Source organism: Momordica charantia, assembly GCF_013281855.1.
Source record: "Momordica charantia cultivar OHB3-1 chromosome 4 unlocalized genomic scaffold, Mcharantia_2.0 BLBB01000004.1, whole genome shotgun sequence".
Lineage (NCBI taxonomy): Eukaryota > Viridiplantae > Streptophyta > Magnoliopsida > Cucurbitales > Cucurbitaceae > Momordica > Momordica charantia.
The window spans coordinates 16,206,210-16,225,512 of record NW_028275162.1 but is presented as its reverse complement, the minus strand read 5'-3'; positions in this window follow the sequence as shown (position 1 = coordinate 16,225,512).

Here is a 19,303-nt window from a genome sequence, read left to right as displayed (position 1 = left end):
AACTACGATTTTAGGACAACACACCCAACAAACTCCCACCTAAACTAAACTCGAGTGGGGTGTACATTATCATAAACCAAATGGAAAATACAATAAACTAGAGCATACACTATACCCATTACATTTTTCCCACTTGCCCTAGACTAATCGTACAAAGCTCGTAGACTAGACTTTCTAGATGGCCCTCAAACACTTTAGCCGTGAGTGCCTTCATAAAAGGATCAACAATGTTGTTCTCCGAAGCAATCTTTGTGACGATCACGTCTCCTCGTTGCACTATCTCCCGTATAAGGTGATACTTCCTTTCGATGTGTTTTCCTCTCTTGTGGCTTCGAAGTTCTTTAGAATTTGCCACAACACCACTGTTATCACAATAACGTGTGATGGGCAAGTTCATGTTTGGAACGACTTCCAAATCTGTTAAGAACTTTCTAAGCCAAACCGCCTTTTTTTGCTGCTTCACAAGTTGTAATGTACTCAGCCTCCATGGTGGAGTCTGCGATGCATCCTTGTTTGATGCTTCGCCAAACTATCGCTCCTCTGTTAAGAGTGAATACTGAACCCAACCTGGATTTCCTTGAATCCTTGTCTGTTTAGAAGTCAGAGTCAATGTATCCTGTAAGAATCAAATCTTTAGAGCCATACATGAGCTTGTAGTCCCTCGTTCTCCTAAGACACTTGAGGATTCCCTTAACAGCTGTCCAATGATCATATCTTTGGGTTAGATTGATACCTACTGACCATCCCTACTGCATGTCAGGCCTAGTACACAGCATAGCGTACATCAAGCTGCCCACTGCTGAAGCATTGACTATAAGTCTCATATCCTCAACTTCTTGAGGTGTCTTAGGACATTGTTCCTTAGACAAATGAATTTCATGCCTGAAGGGTAATAAGCCTTTCTTGGAATTGTGCATCGAATATCGAACAAGCATCCTGTCAATATAAGTTGCTCCAGACAGGGCTAACGTTTTGTTCTTGTGATCCCTTAGAATTTGGATGCCAAGAACATACTGAGCTTCTTCCAAATCCTTCATTTGGAACTCAGTTGCTAGCCACTTTTTTATGTTAGTGACGTATCCAACATCATTCCCAATGAGTAGGATATCGTCCATATACAATGACTGGTGGTTATGCTGAACGCACGCACTAAGCGTGGTAACAATTATATAGATGCAAGCGCACACCTGTCAGAGTAATATAAAATGGATGGAGTATCCAAGTATCGATCCTCAAGGACTTCTAAATAATTTTTAAACTCTAAAGTTTTAAAGAATAGTGAATGTTGAAATGAGTGATTCTTGTAAAATGGGAAGTGGTCACAAATAATGGTTTTGGATTTGGGATTTGGACTTATAATGATAAAACCTAGTCCGAATTACTTCAAGTTAGCCAACAAAGAATCAAGGATATGCTAAGGACAATATGCATTTTACTTTAGAAACCAACGACTACGCTTCTCACTTGACTTATGTCTAAGCAAGTTCAAAATCCTAAGACATTCCCTAATATGTCTATTATGAGAGATATCTTAGTTTTAGGATGGAAATAGTCGCAACCTCGGGTTAAGGTCCTATGTCTAGGCTACTTAAGCGGAACCCTTATGTCTAAGGCCCTTCTCTCCTCGGTTTAACCACTCAACAATGCAAATAAGCAACCTTTTCAGTATTGACTTGTTAAGACTTACAGTGGCCTTCTCTAAATCCTAACTTTTTGGGAAAACATGTTAAGCAATGAATGGAAAGCAAAAACACTACTTCTTAGCAACCCTTATTAGAAATAAAAGGCTAACTATCCATAACCAAGCTAGAGACGGGAATTTAGAAAGATATATTGAAGAAAATACAGCAAGTAAAATGGTTGAAATTGGAATGCATGTGTGAACAACAAAAGTTAACTAACGGAGAGTTTTTATCGGGATTGAGAGCTTCACCCTTCTCTTTCAAGAAAGGGGGAGTGTCACGTGCTCTTTCCTCCAAAAACACAACTCTCTTAACTAAAAATAAAGTAAAGGCAAAGGGAAGATAAGCAAAGTGCTGGATTTTTATAAATTTGAATAAGTAGAAAATAACTAAGTACAAATGGAAACAAAACAAAGCTCAATAACGGAATATAAAGTGCTCGGGTTTTGAAAACCAAAAGCAACTAATGGAAGCAACTCAAAAGTACTTAGAAAGCAACAAAGAAACACTAAAAATGATCAAGAGAAGGAAGCAAGGCTTGATGATTTTGGTGGAGAAGCTGCTGGAATTTATAGCTGTGCAGAATTGGTTAGGTAGGTCCTAAAACGATGGTGAATCACCCATTTCCAACTCTTTTGACTGACCAAATCGTGCTCAAGCTGATAGTGGAACACTTCTTCTACACGTATGCATCGGTTGGAACCACCAAAACGCATGGGAAGACGCGTTTCATTAAGGGCAAAGTTGGAAGAAAAACTGTTTTCTGCAGCCTTCCCAAGCGTCTGGCGCCTCCCATGTAGGTATTTCCGACTTTTTGCTCCTTTTGATTAATTTGCACTCCCAAATGATCCTAAAATGTCATAAATACAATATAAGCCAACCACAAACCATAATATATGAATTTTGCATGAATTGGAACTCAAACGACCGAGAAAAATCTGAAACAAAGCTGAAACATAGTAAAAACAGCATCTAAAACCTTCTTTTTACGCATGTAAACAAGCGTAATCACACCCCCAAACTTAACTTCTTGCTTGTCCTCAAGCAAAACTTAGCAACTTTAATCAGCTTTCTAACACATGGACAAGGAAAAGCAAAAGCAACCGAGATGTTCAATCATAAATTGTCTCAAGGAAAAGATGTTAAAGCCTACCATTCTATTGCCTTCGTAAACTTAGTCACTATAAACCAAGTTTGAAATGATAAAAACTTTCTCTTTCAAAACCCTTTTTCCTTTCAAAAACAGAAAACGTTTTCAAATACCCCTAAGGAATCTGCACACTCCCTCCTTACACTAAGACTTTTACATCTAAAAGACCGGCTACTAGACCCTGAGGTTTCCACACACTAACATCGGTTTCAACCACAGCTACTCGTAGAAAGACTTTGGAACTAACAGCTAGGTCATAAGACGACGACAATGAGAAACACGAAGTCACTTATCACCATCCTTACTGCTATTTTCAAAGTCAACACCCAACCTAAAACTAAATGGGTGTCTACAGTAGGACTCGGAAATCATAACTACATTTTCTTTAACTCTCATTGTTTTTACCACTCTTTTCTTTCTAACACAAGTCTTTTCCCCACTCTTATTTTCTCTGACAAAGACTCTTTTTTACTCTTTTGCAACTTTTGTCTTCTCTTTTTTTTTTCTTTTTTTTTTCTTTTTCTTTCTTGGTTTTTAAGCTAAGTGCTTTTCAACACTTTCTTTCTTTCCAACTGACTCTTTTTCAAAAGAAAATAGCATGATTTTTCAAATATAAATAATACTTTATCTTTCTGAAACAACGACTCACACAATGACTGTCCCCCCCAAACTTAAGAGAGACAATGTCCGCACTGGGAAAAGACTTTTGCATCGGATGAAAAAGGCTTAACAGTAAAAAGGACAAGGACTTCCTATATAGGGGCAAAGAAAAAGCTTAAAGTTTGTAATGATCAAAAAGACATAAAAGAAAATGAGTTTATCACAAAAACAAAGGAAATAGCTCAAAGCTTAGTCAGGCATAGAACAGAAAACTCAACAATCTCTTATAATCATCATCGACATGAAATCACATGCACAGCACAGATGCTTCAAAATAGGCATGTGAAAAGCTAAACTAAGGCTAAGTGAAGGCATACTTTAAGTGATCAGAAGATAAACGATACTAATTTATACATGCTTCAACGGAGCTCGAAACATAATCAATACAAAAACATGCGTAGTAATGCTAGAATATGCAAACAACGTCATTAACCAAAAAAATAAAACACAAAAAATAGCAAAGAAGGAACCTCCCCTTCATGAAGTCGGAGGTTGTGGACTAGGATCAGTGTCAGTACTGGAAGATGGATGACCAAGGATAGCAGCTAGCGCTGGAGGCCATGAAGGTAAAACCGCAAAATCCAATGAAGCCCTCAAGTTGTCGATATGTTGCACGACTTCTCGAACCTGATCTCGCAGCTGTTGGTTCTCCTCTCGAAGACGACGGATCTCCGATGTAGGAGACATCCCAGTACCTTCCCTTCTTTGTAACGCATGGGCGATAATACGCCGAATATTCTTCTCTTCCACAATTAGGGCATCTCTCTTAATTTGATCCTCAGGGAGCTGTACACCTTGTCGCAAGCATAAAGAAGTGACCAAACGTGGGTGATAAAGCTTACCACGTGTCCGGTGGGCACACTCATGGATACTGGTATTGATCAATTCTCCATAATTCACATCTATGCCCTTTAGCATGGCATAAACCAGCAGTGCCCTATCCTGAGTGACATGCTCATCATGCTCCGTTGGCAGAATTCTGTTTTTGACTATGTATAACCATCCTGCAGCAGCTAGGGAAACATCCTCGGGTTTTAGTCGTACCTTGCCATGAGTAGTCAAATCCCAAGTGGCAGAGGGCTTCCCAACACATTCTAGAGCCTCATCAAGCTGTTCCAGAGTCGGAGTCACTAAAATCTTATTGCCCACAGCATCTCTGATATTCTTAATGTTGAAGGTGTAGTTGATCTGAGTGGCATCAAACCGTATTTCCTTCCCGCGCACTATGGCTATATGTGACTGGGGATGGACAGCAGCATAGAACTCTCTGACTAACTCCAAAGCCTCACATTGTATGGGCTGAATGAGTGGTCTCCATTCTTTGTCTCTAGCGGTCTCCCTCCAATCATCAGGCACATCTCCTAGAGTGAGATCGAATCCCAATTCTGTCATAATCTTACGGGATTTCATTAATGAAGTTCGAGTGGCTAAATTTGCCGCGTTCCATTTCGTCTCGACCTCCTCTCCCTCAGACAAGTCCAGTTCAATTGTATCAACTGGCTCATGTGCCACTACCTTCTTCTTAGCTTCAGCTGCTTTAGCTTTCGCAACTCTCGTTTTAGGTTCATTCATGGGCACTGTCGGCTTCTTAGCCTGAACTGCACGACGTTTTGAACTCTTTTTCTCCCGCCTCTTGTATTGGAACATTTCCCTTATCGTCTGCGTGTCCTCAAGATCTTCTTCGCTGGTAGGTTCTTGAGTACTATTCTCCCCAACCTTGGATCTACCTGTATCACACCCAAGCGGGTTAACTGCATTAGAAGGAATAGTGTGAGCATCCCTTACCCCTGGTAGAGTGGCCATCGGTGTGACATACTCATCCGTTGCCAACGGAGTAGATCCAGTTGCCCCAGTAGGCAACTCTTGGTGACTACAAAATGCTCCTTCTGTAGGTGTATCCAATGGGGAAGGTTCCTGAGTATCTATTCTCACCACTTCGTTGTCGGTATCCTCTATTTCCGGCATATTTGAACAATGGCCTCGTGAAACCAGTAGAAAATCATCATTACCATCTTCCGGTGTAATAATCAATGGAGATGAATAAAACTGCTCCTCGTCCCTGTTCTCCATAGATGAATCCTTAGGCGTCAGACGCCTACTACTCCCATCTTCCTCAATTTCTGGGTCTGTCATCACCTACTTGCCCTTCCTCTTTTGCCCTATCGAAACCCTGGGCTCTAGCCTATGGCTATGGCTCTTCTCTTGCTCTCCTCCATACTCATCTCCTGCATCCATTGGCATATTGGTTGGGGTTGGCATCCTAGGAGGCTCTAAGGGTTTTAGTTGTCCTATGTTGAAGGTACTCAATATGTTAGGGTTCAATTGTGGTGCTTGAGGTCCTCTTTCTAGGAATGGAAGTTGAGCTGGTGGGGGAACCCTAGGTGAAATCATCCCATAATTGGTTGGAGGTACCCAATGACCCATTCCACAATAAGGTGGAAGGCTAGGAAATAGAGTAGATGGGTTTGGCATTCCATAAGGATGAACACTAGCTGGAATTTGCATTTGGGACAAGGGAAAATGATAGGATGGAACCGGGTTAAACATAAACGGTTGGTACATACCCGGATTGATCATTGGAGGAAGTTGTTGAGGATTTTCAGCCCTAAACTCACTGTTTTGAGGTATATTAAGGGTGGGTAGTTGCTGAAAATTAACATAACCATGTGGGCTCATTATAGGATGTTGTGTAGGAGCTCGGGATGGAGGACATTCAAATGTTTGAAGCGGGTTTCCTCCCCTAACAGTAGCTAGCCTAGAATCTGAAACCATGTGGTGTTGGAAGTTCTCCAATGGTGGAAAGGGAATGCTTGTGGCATTTGGAGCTTGAGTAAAAGAGGTAGGAAGTGAAGTATGTTGAGAAGAAGAAGCCATAGATGTAAGCAAATGCTGGAAATTTCTTCTTCTTTTTGGTGGTGGCTGAAAATCGAAAACAAGGGTGATGAAGAGAGTGGGTTTTGCCGAAAAAAACAAGGGGAAGAAGAGAGTTGTGTGGGTTTTGGTGGAATTGTAAAGCTTAGGCAATGAGTCTATTTAAAGCTTTCCCCAAACTAAATCCTAAATGGAAAGGGATTGAGATTTAAGTTCAACTAGGTCTCCTAAACCTAAAAGGAAAAAATAAGATTGAATTCCAAATAGGATTAGGGAAACAAGAATTGAAGTATTTTTGAGTTTAAGGAGAGATTTGAAACTTAAATCACAAAGGATTAATGTTTGACCTGAAATAAAACCCATAAAAGTCGAAAAATGAAACCCAAATCACGAAGGAAAACGAAATTCGAACTGCTAGAAAAACAGGGCAGGCGCCAGGCGCCTGCGTAAAAAAAAGTTTTTTCAACGTTTTTTTTTTTTTCAATGTTTTCAAAAACATTCTCTTAATAAGAAAACTTTTTATAATTAAACAAAAAGAATGTAAGATACAAAAACTTCCTTCCTTTACTTTTGTTCTTTCAAAACAGATAAGAAGGAAAAACATTTTTCGCAAACATTTATTGACCTGAAAGTTGAATAGAGGTTTTTCCTCTATCCACTGGTTCTCCAAAATATGGCTTAAGTCTCTGCCCATTTACTTTAAAAATACTTCCCTTAGAGTGAACTAGATCCACTGCCCCATATGGGTAGACTTTAAAAACTTTAAAGGGACCAGACCATCTAGACTTAAGTTTCCCAGGAAAAAGTTTCAACCTAGAATTGAATAACAGAACCAGATCACCTTCTTGAAGATTGTTCGGCCGAAGACGCCTATCATGCCACTGTTTAGTTTTTTCCTTAAACAACTTAGCATTCTCATAAGAAAAGTGCCTGTGTTCTTCTAATTCCAACAATTGTAACTTCCTCGCTTCACCTGCAGCCGACAAATCAAAATTTAATTTCTTAGTAGCCCAAAATGCTTTATATTCTAGCTCAAGAGGCAAATGACACGCTTTTCCAAAGACTAGCCTATAGGGGGACATGCCGAGGGGAGTCTTAAATGTTGTCCTATATGCCCAAAGTGAATCATCAAGCTTAAAAGACCAATCCCTACGGTTAAGATTTACAGTTTTTTCTAAAATGTTTTTTATCTCCCTATTAGATATTTCGGCTAACCCATTCGACTGAGGATGATATGCTGTTGCAACCCTATGACGCACATTGTATTTAGCCAGCAACTTTTGCCTATACCTATTCACAAAATGAGCCCCCCCATCACTTATCAGACAACGCGGGGTTCCATAACGCGTAAAAATGTGCTTTTGCAGAAAACGAATGACAACTTTAGAATCATTAGTAGCAGTTGCAATGGCTTCTATCCATTTCGAAACATAATCTACTGCTAACAATATATAAAGCTTACCATTAGAAGATGGAAATGGACCCATAAAATCTATACCCCACACATCAAATGTTTCAATCTCCAGGATCGGGGTTTGAGGCATTTCGTGGCGTTTAGATATATTACCTGTTCGTTGGCATTTATCACAAACCTGGGCAAACTTATGTGCATCTTTGAACAGAGTGGGCCAAAAGAACCCACTTTGCAAAACTTTGGCTGCGGTTTTGTGTCCTGCAAAATGTCCTCCATATGGAGACATATGACATGCGTCTAATATCGCCTTGTGCTCTTCTTCTGCGACACACCTGCGTAAGATATTGTCAGGTCCTAACTTATATAAAAAAGGCTCATCCCAACAATAAAATCGAACTTCATTTAGAAATTTCTTTACCTGTTGCTTGTTGAACTCATAAGGAACTATTCGACTTACCAAATAATTTGCTATATCGGCATACCACGGAACTGAATCAACTCGCAAGAGTTGCTCGTCAATAAACTGTTCACGTATAACAGTTCCATCATCACAGAGCGGGGATTCCAATCTAGACAGGTGATCAGCAACTTGGTTTTCAGTACCCTTCCTGTCCCTAACTTCAATATCAAACTCTTGAAGTAACAAAATCCACCGTATCAAACGTGGTTTAGCATCTTTTTTAGCAAATAAATATTTTAAAGCAGAATGGTCAGTAAAAACAATGACTTTTGTGCCTATCAAGTAAGACCTAAACTTATCAAAGGCGAACACAACAAAACTGCTAACAGTTCCTTTTCAGTAGTAGTGTAATTGAGTTGTGCACCGGTCAGAGTCTTACTAGCATAATACACAGGATGCAAGATCTTGTTTTTACGTTGTCCTAACATAGCTCCTATTGCATAATCACTGGCATCACACATGAGCTCAAAAGGTAAATCCCAATTAGGTTCGATAATTATAGGGGCTGAACTTAGAGCAACTTTCAACATTTCAAATGATTTTAAACAGTCATCATCAAAAACAAATGGTCTATCATGTTCTAACAATTGACACAAGGGTTTAGAAATTTTAGCAAAGTCTTTTATAAAGCGGCAGTAAAATCCCCCATGCCCTAAAAAACTTCTAATCCCTTTGGCATTTGTAGGAGGAGGTAGCTTTGAAATGATGTCTATCTTAGCGTGGTCTACCTCTATTCCTTGCTTGGAAATTTTGTGACCCAAAACAATACCCTCTTGTACCATGAAATGACACTTCTCCCAATTTAGGACTAGGTTTGTTTGTTCACATCTCTCCAATACTCTCTCCAAATTAAATAAACATGCGTCAAAAGAATTTCCAAAAACAGAAAAGTCATCCATAAAAACTTCTAGAATATTTTCTACCATGTCAGAGAAGATGGCCATCATACACCTCTGAAAAGTCGCGGGTGCATTGCATAATCCAAAGGGCATTCGCCTGAAAGCGAACGTACCATACAGACACGTAAATGTTGTCTTCTCCTGGTCTTCTGGAGCAATAGTAATTTGATTATAACCCGAATATCCATCTAAAAAACAATAGAAATCCTTACCTGCCAGACGGTCGAGCATCTGGTCAATAAACGGGAGAGGAAAATGGTCTTTCTTTGTTACCTTGTTGAGTTTGCGATAGTCAATGCAAACTCTCCACCCGCTCACAGTTCGGGTTGAGATGAGTTCATTCTCCTCGTTGGCCACCACGGTTATACCCCCTTTCTTTGGTACACACTGTACTGGGCTTACCCAGCTGCTGGCGGATATTGGGTATATAACACTGGCGTCAAGCCATTTAAGAATATCTTTCCTTACAACCTCTTTCATCTTCGGGTTCAACCGCCTTTGACTCTCAATAGAGTTCTTAGCATCTTCTTCCAATAGAATTTTGTGCATGCAAAAGGCCGGGCTTATCCCTCGGATATCTGCTATCGTCCATCCAATGGCCTTTTTGTGCTTCTCCAAAATCTGAAATAAAGAATATTCATTAGTAGGTGATAAATTGGAAGCTATAATAACTGGTAAAGTGTCGTTATCCCCTAGATACACATATTTCAAATGCGACGGCAATGGCTTCTGCTCCAAAGTGGATGGTTCCACTATGGACGGAAGTAACGACTTGCATTCTTCTTTTTGTAATTTTTCAATAGGATTAGTCACATCTTCCGGTCCTTCTGCCATCTTATCAAGCTCTTCTTCAATCTTTGTAACTAACAAGTCATAAAACTCATCAAACATAACAGGATTCAAGTTAGTTATAGCAGAGCATTCTTCAAAATCTCCTGGTAATTTCATGGCGTCTAGAACGTTAAATTTAACTTCTTCATTATTTACCCTCATTGTAATTTCTCCCTTCCTCACATTAAAAAATGTATCCCCAGTGGCTAGAAATGGTCTTCCCAAAATAATGGGAACGTCTAAGTCTGCCTCGCAATCTAGAATGATAAAGTCTGCAGGGAAAATGAATTTGTCCACCTGGACTAAAACATCTTCTATCTTTCCCTCAGGTCTTATGATAGATCTATCTGCTAGTTGGAGGGTAACCGTAGTAGGTCTAGCTTCTCCTATGCCTAAAGATTTGAAAACTGATAATGGCATAAGATTAATGCTAGCGCCTAGATCACATAATGCCCTGCCTAAGTTTTTTCCTCCTATGGAACATGGAATGGTAAAACTGCCAGGATCGTTACATTTCATGGGTAGCGGGCTGCCTACAGCTTCACTACTACATTTTGTCATGGCTACCAGTTCATGCTCTCCTATCTTTTTCTTCCTAGAAACTATATCTTTCAAAAACTTAGCATAATTTGGCATCTGTTCTAGAGCATCTACGAATGGTATATTTATATGCAATTGTTTTAAAATATCTAAAAATTTTCTAAACTGGGAATCATTATTTTTCTTAACTAATCTTTGTGGAAACGGGGGAGTAGGGGTAGAAGAAGGCTGTACCTGTGGAGGAACACTCGGGGTGTCCTCATTACCTTTTCTAGTATTTTCTTTTTCTGGTGTTGTTGAATTTTCTGGTATCTTTACAGTTGGTTCAGTGGATGGAATCTGTACATCTGTTGTTGGCATTGTTGGTCCATCATATGCCAGTCCACTCCTAAGGGTGACAGCTTTGCACTGTTCTTTCCCTTCTCGTTTTGGTAATTCAGTATGGCCTGGAAAAGAACCTTGTGGTCTATTCTTCAATTCATTGGCGAGCTGTCCCAATTAGGTCTCGAAATTCCTCATTGATGCCGCTTGGGATTCTATCACTGCGTCGGTTTGGGCCATGTACTCCTTCATCATATTCTCAAGATTTGAGCTGTTATTTTGAACTGGTGGAGTCTGTGTTCTCCGACTGTACTGCTGTTGCGGCGGCGGGATGTATTGCTGTGTAGGTGGAACATAGGGCTGCTTGTTCTGCTGGCTCTGCCCTTGATTAAAACCGCTCGAACCTCCTTAACCTCCCCATGAGAAATTAGGGTGGTGCCTCCAACCTGGGTTGTAGGTGTTCGAATATGGGTTAAAGTTCCTATTGTTCCCATGTCCTACATAAAAAACAGAAGCAGGGTTATGTGGACAATTATCATAAATATGGTTTTCACTGCAAAATTAACAAATGAGATCATTGACTTGGCAAACAGGGGCAGGAGTGCAAAAATCCGACTGCACAGGTTGTATCGGTGTGGCTAATGGATTTTTTATTCCCAATGCCATCTCTTTCAGCCTCTGGTTCATTGTAACCATCTCTTTTTGCATCGAGGTCGCAATGTCCAGAGCCAAAACTCCAGCTGGATCTTGCTTCTTTGGTGCTGCCCTAGATCTTTGCGAACACCATAGTTCGTTGTGTGAAGCTAAGTCATTTAGGATGTCAACTATCTCGTTGAATGTCTTCTTTGTAAAGGCTCCGTTGGCAGCATTGTTTAGCATCATCTTAGTAGGATGATATAAACCTCTAAAGAAATGTTCTATCTGGATGCATGCCGGCAAGCCATGGTTCGCACATTTCCTGATTAGTTCTTTAAATCTTTCCCACGCCTCGTGAACCGGTTCACGATCATACTGTCTAAAGGAGATGATCTTCTCTCTGATATCAGCGTGGCGAGTAGGTGGGAAGAATTTTGTTAAGAACTTCTCCACTAACGACCCCCATGTGGTGATGGATCCCGGTGGAAATGCATTGAGCCATGCTCTAGCTTGGTCCTTCAAAGAAAATGGAAAAATTGTTAGTCTCAGAGCATCGTCTGTTATACCAGGTAATCGAAATGCATTTGCAATTTGAATGAATGATTTTAGATGATCATGTGGATCCTCATGTTCCTGCCCTCCAAAATGTCCAATTGTCTGCAACATTTGGAACATCATTGGTTTAAGCTCAAAGTTTGCGTGGGCTGGAATAGGGTTGACTATCCCTGAATCAAAGTTCTGAAAAGCCGTGGCGGCATATTCTCACATTGCCACGTCTCTGTTGTCCGGCATCTGAATATGGTTGAATTCATCATTTCTCGCATGATCCCTCATATTACCGTTAACAGCAGGTGGATCAACCGGATCACGAGGTGGAATATCTGCCATTGATGTGCTCGTACTCTCTACCTCACTTTCAGGACTGATTTCACCTTCTCTCTCTTTTTGCTTTTCTAGTTGTTTTCGAAGTCTTTGCTCCTTTCGAGTTTTTCGAAGGGTCCGCTCAATCTCAAGGTCAAGGGGTAGAAGAAAAGATATTGTGCTCATGCACTTTAACTTACCCATGTGAGATAAACGACCAAAAATATAGAACAAAAACGGTGGATGGAAATTACACCCAACAACAATTCACAAAAATAAAAACTAAAAGAATTTTAAAATAATTTTAAAATTAAAGTCCCCGGCAACGGCGCCAAAAACTTGACTGGTGGTTATGCTGAACGCACGCACTAAGCGTGGTAACAATTATATAGATGCAAGCGCACACCTGTCAGAGTAATATAAAATGGATGGAGTATCCAAGTATCGATCCTCAAGGACTTCTAAATAATTTCCAAACTCTAAAGTTTTAAAGAATAGTGAATGTTGAAATGAGTGATTCTTGTAAAATGGGAAGTGGTCACAAATAATGGTTTTGGATTTGGGATTTGGACTTATAATGATAAAACCTAGAACAAATTACTTCAAGTTAGCCAACAAAGAATCAAGGATATGCTAAGGACAATATGCATTTTACTTTAGAAACCAACGACTACGCTTCTCACTCGACTTATGTCTAAGCAAGTTCAAAGTCCTAAGACATTCCCTAATATGTCTATTATGAGAGATATCTTAGTTTTAGGATGGAAATAGTCGCAACCTTGGGTTAAGGTCCTATGTCTAGGCTACTTAAGCGGAACCCTTATGTCTAAGGCGTTCCTCTCCTCGGTTTAACCACTCAACAATGCAAATAAGCAACCTTTTCAGTATTGACTTGTTAAGACTTACAGTGGCCTTCTCTAAATCCTAACATTTTGGGAAAACATGTTGAGCAATGAATGGAAAGCAAAAACACTACTTCTTAGCAACCCTTATTAGAAATAAAAGGCTAACTATCCATAACCGGGCTAGAGACGGGAATTTAGAAAGACATATTGAAGAAAACACAGCAAGTAAAATGGTTGAAATTGGAATGCATGTGTGAACAACAAAAGTTAACTAACGGAGAGTTTTTATCGGGATTGAGAGCTTCGCCCTTCCCTTTCAAGCAAGTGGGAGTGTCACGTGCTCTTTCCTCCAAAAACACAACTCTCTTAACTAAAAATAAAGTAAAGGCAAAGGGAAGATAAGCAAAGTGCTGGATTTTTATAAATTTGAATAAGTAGAAAATAACTAAGTACAAATGGAAACAAAACAAAGCTCAATAACGGAATATAAAGTGCTCGGGTTTTGAAAACCAAAAGCAACTAATGGAAGCAACTCAAAAGTACTTAGAAAGCAACAAAGAAACACTAAAAATGATCAAGAGAAGGAAGCAAGGCTTGATGATTTTGGTGGAGAAGCTGCTGGAATTTATAGCTGTGCAGAATTGGTTAGGTAGGTCCTAAAACGATGGTGAATCACCCATTTCCAACTCTTTTGACTGACCAAATCGTGCTCAAGCTGATAGTGGAACACTTCTTCTACACGTATGCATCGGTTGGAACCACCAAAACGCATGGGAAGACGCGTTTCATTAAGGGCAAAGTTGGAAGAAAAACTGTTTTCTGCAGCCTTCCCAGGCGCCTGGTACCTCCCATGTAGGTATTTCCGACTTTTTGCTTCTTTTGATTAATTTGCACTCCCAAATGGTCCTAAAATGTCATAAATACAATATAAGCCAACCACAAACCATAATATATGAATTTTGCATGAATTGGAACTCAAACGACCGAGAAAAATCCGAAACAAAGCTGAAACATAGTAAAAACAACATCTAAAACCTTCTTTTTACGCATGTAAACAAGTGTAATCATACAACACTAAAAAGGCTACAGCGATATTGACGATCTTCTTGTATACACAAGGCTCATCAACGTTTTGGTCAAAACCATATGATTTGATCGCAGTATCAAACCTTATGTTCCAAGATCGAGATGCTTGTTTCAGTCCATATATGGATCGTTGAAGCTTGCAAACCTTTTGCTCTTGACCTTTTGCTATGAACCCTTCGGGTTGAGACATGTAAATACTTTCTTCAAGATTGCCATTCAGAAAAGCAGTCTTGACGTCCATTTGCCATATCTCATAGTCATAATATGTGGCAATGGACAAAAGTATTCGAATGGACTTAAGCATAGCTACAGGGGAAAAAGTCTTTTCATAGTCCACCCGTTCCCTTTCCGTGTAACCTTTCGCCACAAGTCTCGCTTTATAGGTCCGTACCTTTCCTTCGGCGTCTCATTTTTGCTTATAGATCCATTTGCACCCTATGGGCTTTACCCGTTAGGTTGATATACAAGTTCCCAAACGGAATTGAATTACATAGACTCCATTTCCAGGTCCATGGTTTTGACCTTTTTGTCCTTGTCAGCATCTTCCATTGCGTTTTTATAGGTCAATAGATCCTCAACGACATCATCAGGTATATAACTTGGGTTTCAGTTAAATCCACGTAGCGGTAAGGTTGTGATACAATCCTCCCACTACGTCAAGGCACCCTCAATTCTTGAGATGGATGTGACTAACGTGATGTGCTGACTTCATCAACAACTCTTGTTGAAGTGCTATCTTGATCAACAACTCTTGTTGACGTATTTGTAGCCTCTTCGGAAATCTCGTTTATCACTACCTTACTTCGTGGTATATGATCTCGAATGTGGTCTTCTTCCAAGAAGGTGGCATTTGTCGATACAAACACTCTGTTTTCTCGTGGATCGAAGAAAAGACCACCTCTTGTGTAACGCCCCAGGATTTTCAACATCCCAACGGGGACCATTACTAAAAGCCACCTAAAAAGTCCCACTCATACTAGAGAATTTAAAACACTAGACGTATAAACTATGACAAACTCTCACCATGCTTCCGCTACGCTACTCTGAATAATAACACTTAGAAAAAAAAAAACTTAGCACTAAACAACCCAAACACAACTAATGTTCTAGCGAAACTCAAATCCTTCACAGTTAATAATTTAATAACAATCTAACCTTATAAAACTTCTCAATGAAATCTTCACTAATCGTAAACCATCCACTACACGCGTCTAACTTTCACAAATAGCAGCGAAGGAAAAGCTAACGCAAGTTCGACTTGAACAAATGTATTATACTAATAAATATCCTCAACATATTACATAACCACAGTTCAAGTAACTAAACAAAATTAAGGTTCTCAAGAAAAAGGGCTATCAATCCTAGAACATCCCCTAAATAAAGGACTTAACAAAATAATTTAGTAACCTAATAAAAAACTCAAGCTACAAATAAACAACTATAGCTATCTTATTCAACTTGAAACTTAACAACGCAGTATTAAATGGTCTCTTCAGTCAAGTCTCCTCCTCGCCATCACCATCCCAAGAGTTAGCTCGGTACCTACGAAACTGGAGGGGAAAGAAAGAGGGATGAGTACAACCACGTTACTCAGTAAGCAGCCCTTATCTGAAGGGTCACGGACAAACAGCATACTTATCAAGGAAACATAGTGTCATGCTTATCAAACAATCAACACATCATGTTTATCATTAATCTTGAACGTTAAATGGAAGAAACATGTTACAAGAAACAGTTCATGTATAAGTTCAACTATACAGGTAGCATACATGTCAAACTCGTCCTCACATCCTAACTCACTAGCGCTCTTTCTTGATTCTTCCAAGACTTACTCCTTCGAGTGGTACCAACCTCTGACCTCGCATAGCTAAAGCATCGACACTTCTCTACGGTGCTCAGCGTTGGACCTTGACATTTATTCTCAAGGCCTCAACTACTACTCAACGTATTGGACCTTGACCTCCAAGCAACTCCTAACCTATCACACTATGTTAGTCCTCCAAGTCTCACTCCTCGAATCGTATCGGCCCTTGCCATTTATCCCTAAGGTCCGACACTCATCTACAGAAGCTTGGCATTGGACCTTGCCATTTATCCCCAAGGCCCGACACTCATCTACAGAAGCTTGGTGTCCGGCCTTGCCATTTATCCCCAAAGCCTTGAATTGTGCATCGACCTTTGACATTTATCCCTAAGGTATCGAAGACTACTCAACGTATTGGTCTTTGACCGCCACCACATCAAGACCCAATACTAATTCAACAAAATAGAATCACTGTGCCGACCCCCGACCCTTTGTACCCGGAGCCTCGACACTCATCTGTACCAAGTTGGGGTATCGATCCCCGACCTTTGAACCTGGAGCCTCGATACCCAACTAGTGACGTGCCAGCCTTTTTGGCCCTGTTAGTTCTCCATTTATTTTATTACATCCCGGAACTCTCACCAGAGACCTACATGCTTTTCAGCCATGACCCATGCAGAAATTATCTCACAACAATGGAACTTACGTTATACACAAAATCTATGTCACTATCATCCAGACATGGCCATACAACATCACGAGGACACCCTTCTCTCAACACTCAGCATGCTTTACACACCACAGCGTAGATAATTCTCAAAAGAGACGTAGCCGACACATATCCATATACGCATCCAACACTTTAAAAATTTCATAGTAATCAGAATACAACATAACCCATTCACTTCGTTAAGGACCAAACTCTCACCAGAGTCCTACCGCATACTTTCTAGGCCATGACCCATGCAGCACTCAACTCACAATAAAACCAGCATGCTTCCAGAACCAAAAACAGTAAGCTAAAAATGAAATGACATGTCCAACATGCATGCGCAACACAACAGATTTCTCCCACATTATTGCAGTATGCTTTTATGAACACAACCATACAACGATAAAACCATTCATAATCCATAATGCTTTTAGAAATACCACTAAGCATCAATTCCAACGACGCAAAGCAAATCAGTTATAAACAACCAGAACCAACATGATTTCATTCAAACTATTTATAACCAATAGCCAATATTCACAAAGACACAATCAACTTACATATTAATAAATAATAAACACACTGAAAGCACCAAACAATTCATACATATTCAAACAACAAACATCCCCCAAGTAAGAACTACTTACTAACAAGTGTCCTGACACGTTACTAAGCTCGCCGAAGGATTTCCTAAACTATAGGCAACCAAACTTAAGTTAGAAACTAACTAAAACCACTTTAATTAAATCAAAATCCAATATAAGTGAGTTGTTACCTACTAACTCACACTAAAACCCCTTGGGTTAGGAGTGGGTCGACATCGAGGGAGTTCGGGCTCCCAAATCTCAGTTCAAAAGACCTTAAGCTTTCTGTTCCGATGTCTAAAAGCGATGGGTAATGCCGATTTGGGTCCGAATAAGAGTGGGTCAACGTTGAATCAATGCCGAAGGGGGTGGGTAACTCAAATCAAGCATCGTTTTGGTGTGGGTAAGCGTCGAAACTTTGCTGAAATTCCAATAAAGTGCTGCGAGTCGTGGGTTGCTGTAGAAACTCGTCGAAATGACGTCGGCAACTAACTGAACGCTGTAGACTCGCGCTTACCACCGCAGGACAGCCACCCGAGGGAAGCGCCGCCACTGAAACGTCGTGGGAGCGTCGGGTCTGCTCGAACCACCGTGGGACGCTGCTGTTGAGTAAAATGACGTCGGAATGCCGCCACTTCTGCCACTAACCGAACGCTACTGCTACTTCGTGTAGCTTCGTCGGCATGGAACAGATCATGCCGCCGATGGAGGGTTGGGTCGCCGTATGGGACCAAGAGCTGCCGCTGCTGCTACCTGGTGTCGCCAGAGGGAGCCGTTGTCGGTGCTGCTTCGTCGAAGAAGAAAAATTCGAATAGGGAGGGGGGGGCTGGCGGCTGCAACAAGAAAGGGAAGGGAGGAAGAAGAAGAGGAAGGAGAACAAGATAGGGCTAGGGTTATTTTGTTTTAATTCTCTTTTCTTTAACTTGTTTTAAAACTTAAAAACCCAATCGCTTATTCTTAAAGGAGGCCCAACTAAATAACGCATGGCCCAAAACAAAAAGCCCAATAATCATACTTTAGAAATCAAATAAAACCCACAACAACCCGAAAAAAAAATAGCTAACTGAAACTCTAAAACCCAAGAATAATAAACCAAAGAAAAATTAGTATTTAGAAAAAAAAATCCTAAAAACCGTGAATTTAAGATTTAACTAAAAATCTCCTACACAGGTCGGGAACTTAAATTATCTTAATCCAATGAAATTAAACTTAATTCTTATTTAGTCAAAAATTAGAATTTACAAATTATAAAATCCCAGAATTAAAGTTATTAGCTTAGAGAAAAATTCAAAGACACTATTTATCTCTTAAAATAAATGAGTCAGAGAACGCGGGGCGTTACATCTTGTCTCTTTAGGGTAACCTAAAAATAGGCATACTCTTGAACGAGGCTCCAGTTTCTTTGGGTTAGTCATGAGCACGTGTGTCGGGCATCCCCAAATGCAGAAGTGACGTAAATTGGCTTTACGACCCTTCCATAGTTCAAAGGGTGTTTTAAAAACACTATTCGATGGAACTATATTCAAAATGTAAACCGCAGTCTCCACTGCGTAACCCCAAAACGAGTTAGGCAACTAAGCATAGCTCATCATTGATCGAACTATGTCCAACAGGGTTTTGTTTCTCCTTTTTGATACACCGTTTTGTTGAGGTGTACCAGGGGCTGAGAGTTGGGACGTGATTCCATGTTCTATCATATAGTCCTGGAATCTCAAGTTCATATACTCTCCACCCCGATCAGATCGAAATGTTTTAATGGTTTCACCTAATTGATTTTTAACTTCAGTTTTGTACTCCTTGAACTTTTCAAGGGTTTCAGACTTATGTTGCATTAGGTATAAATAAACATAACTTGAATAATGATCTATAAAATAGATGAAGTATTCATACCCACCTCGAGCTTTAACATTCATCAGACCACAAAGGTTTGAATGTATAAGTTTTAAG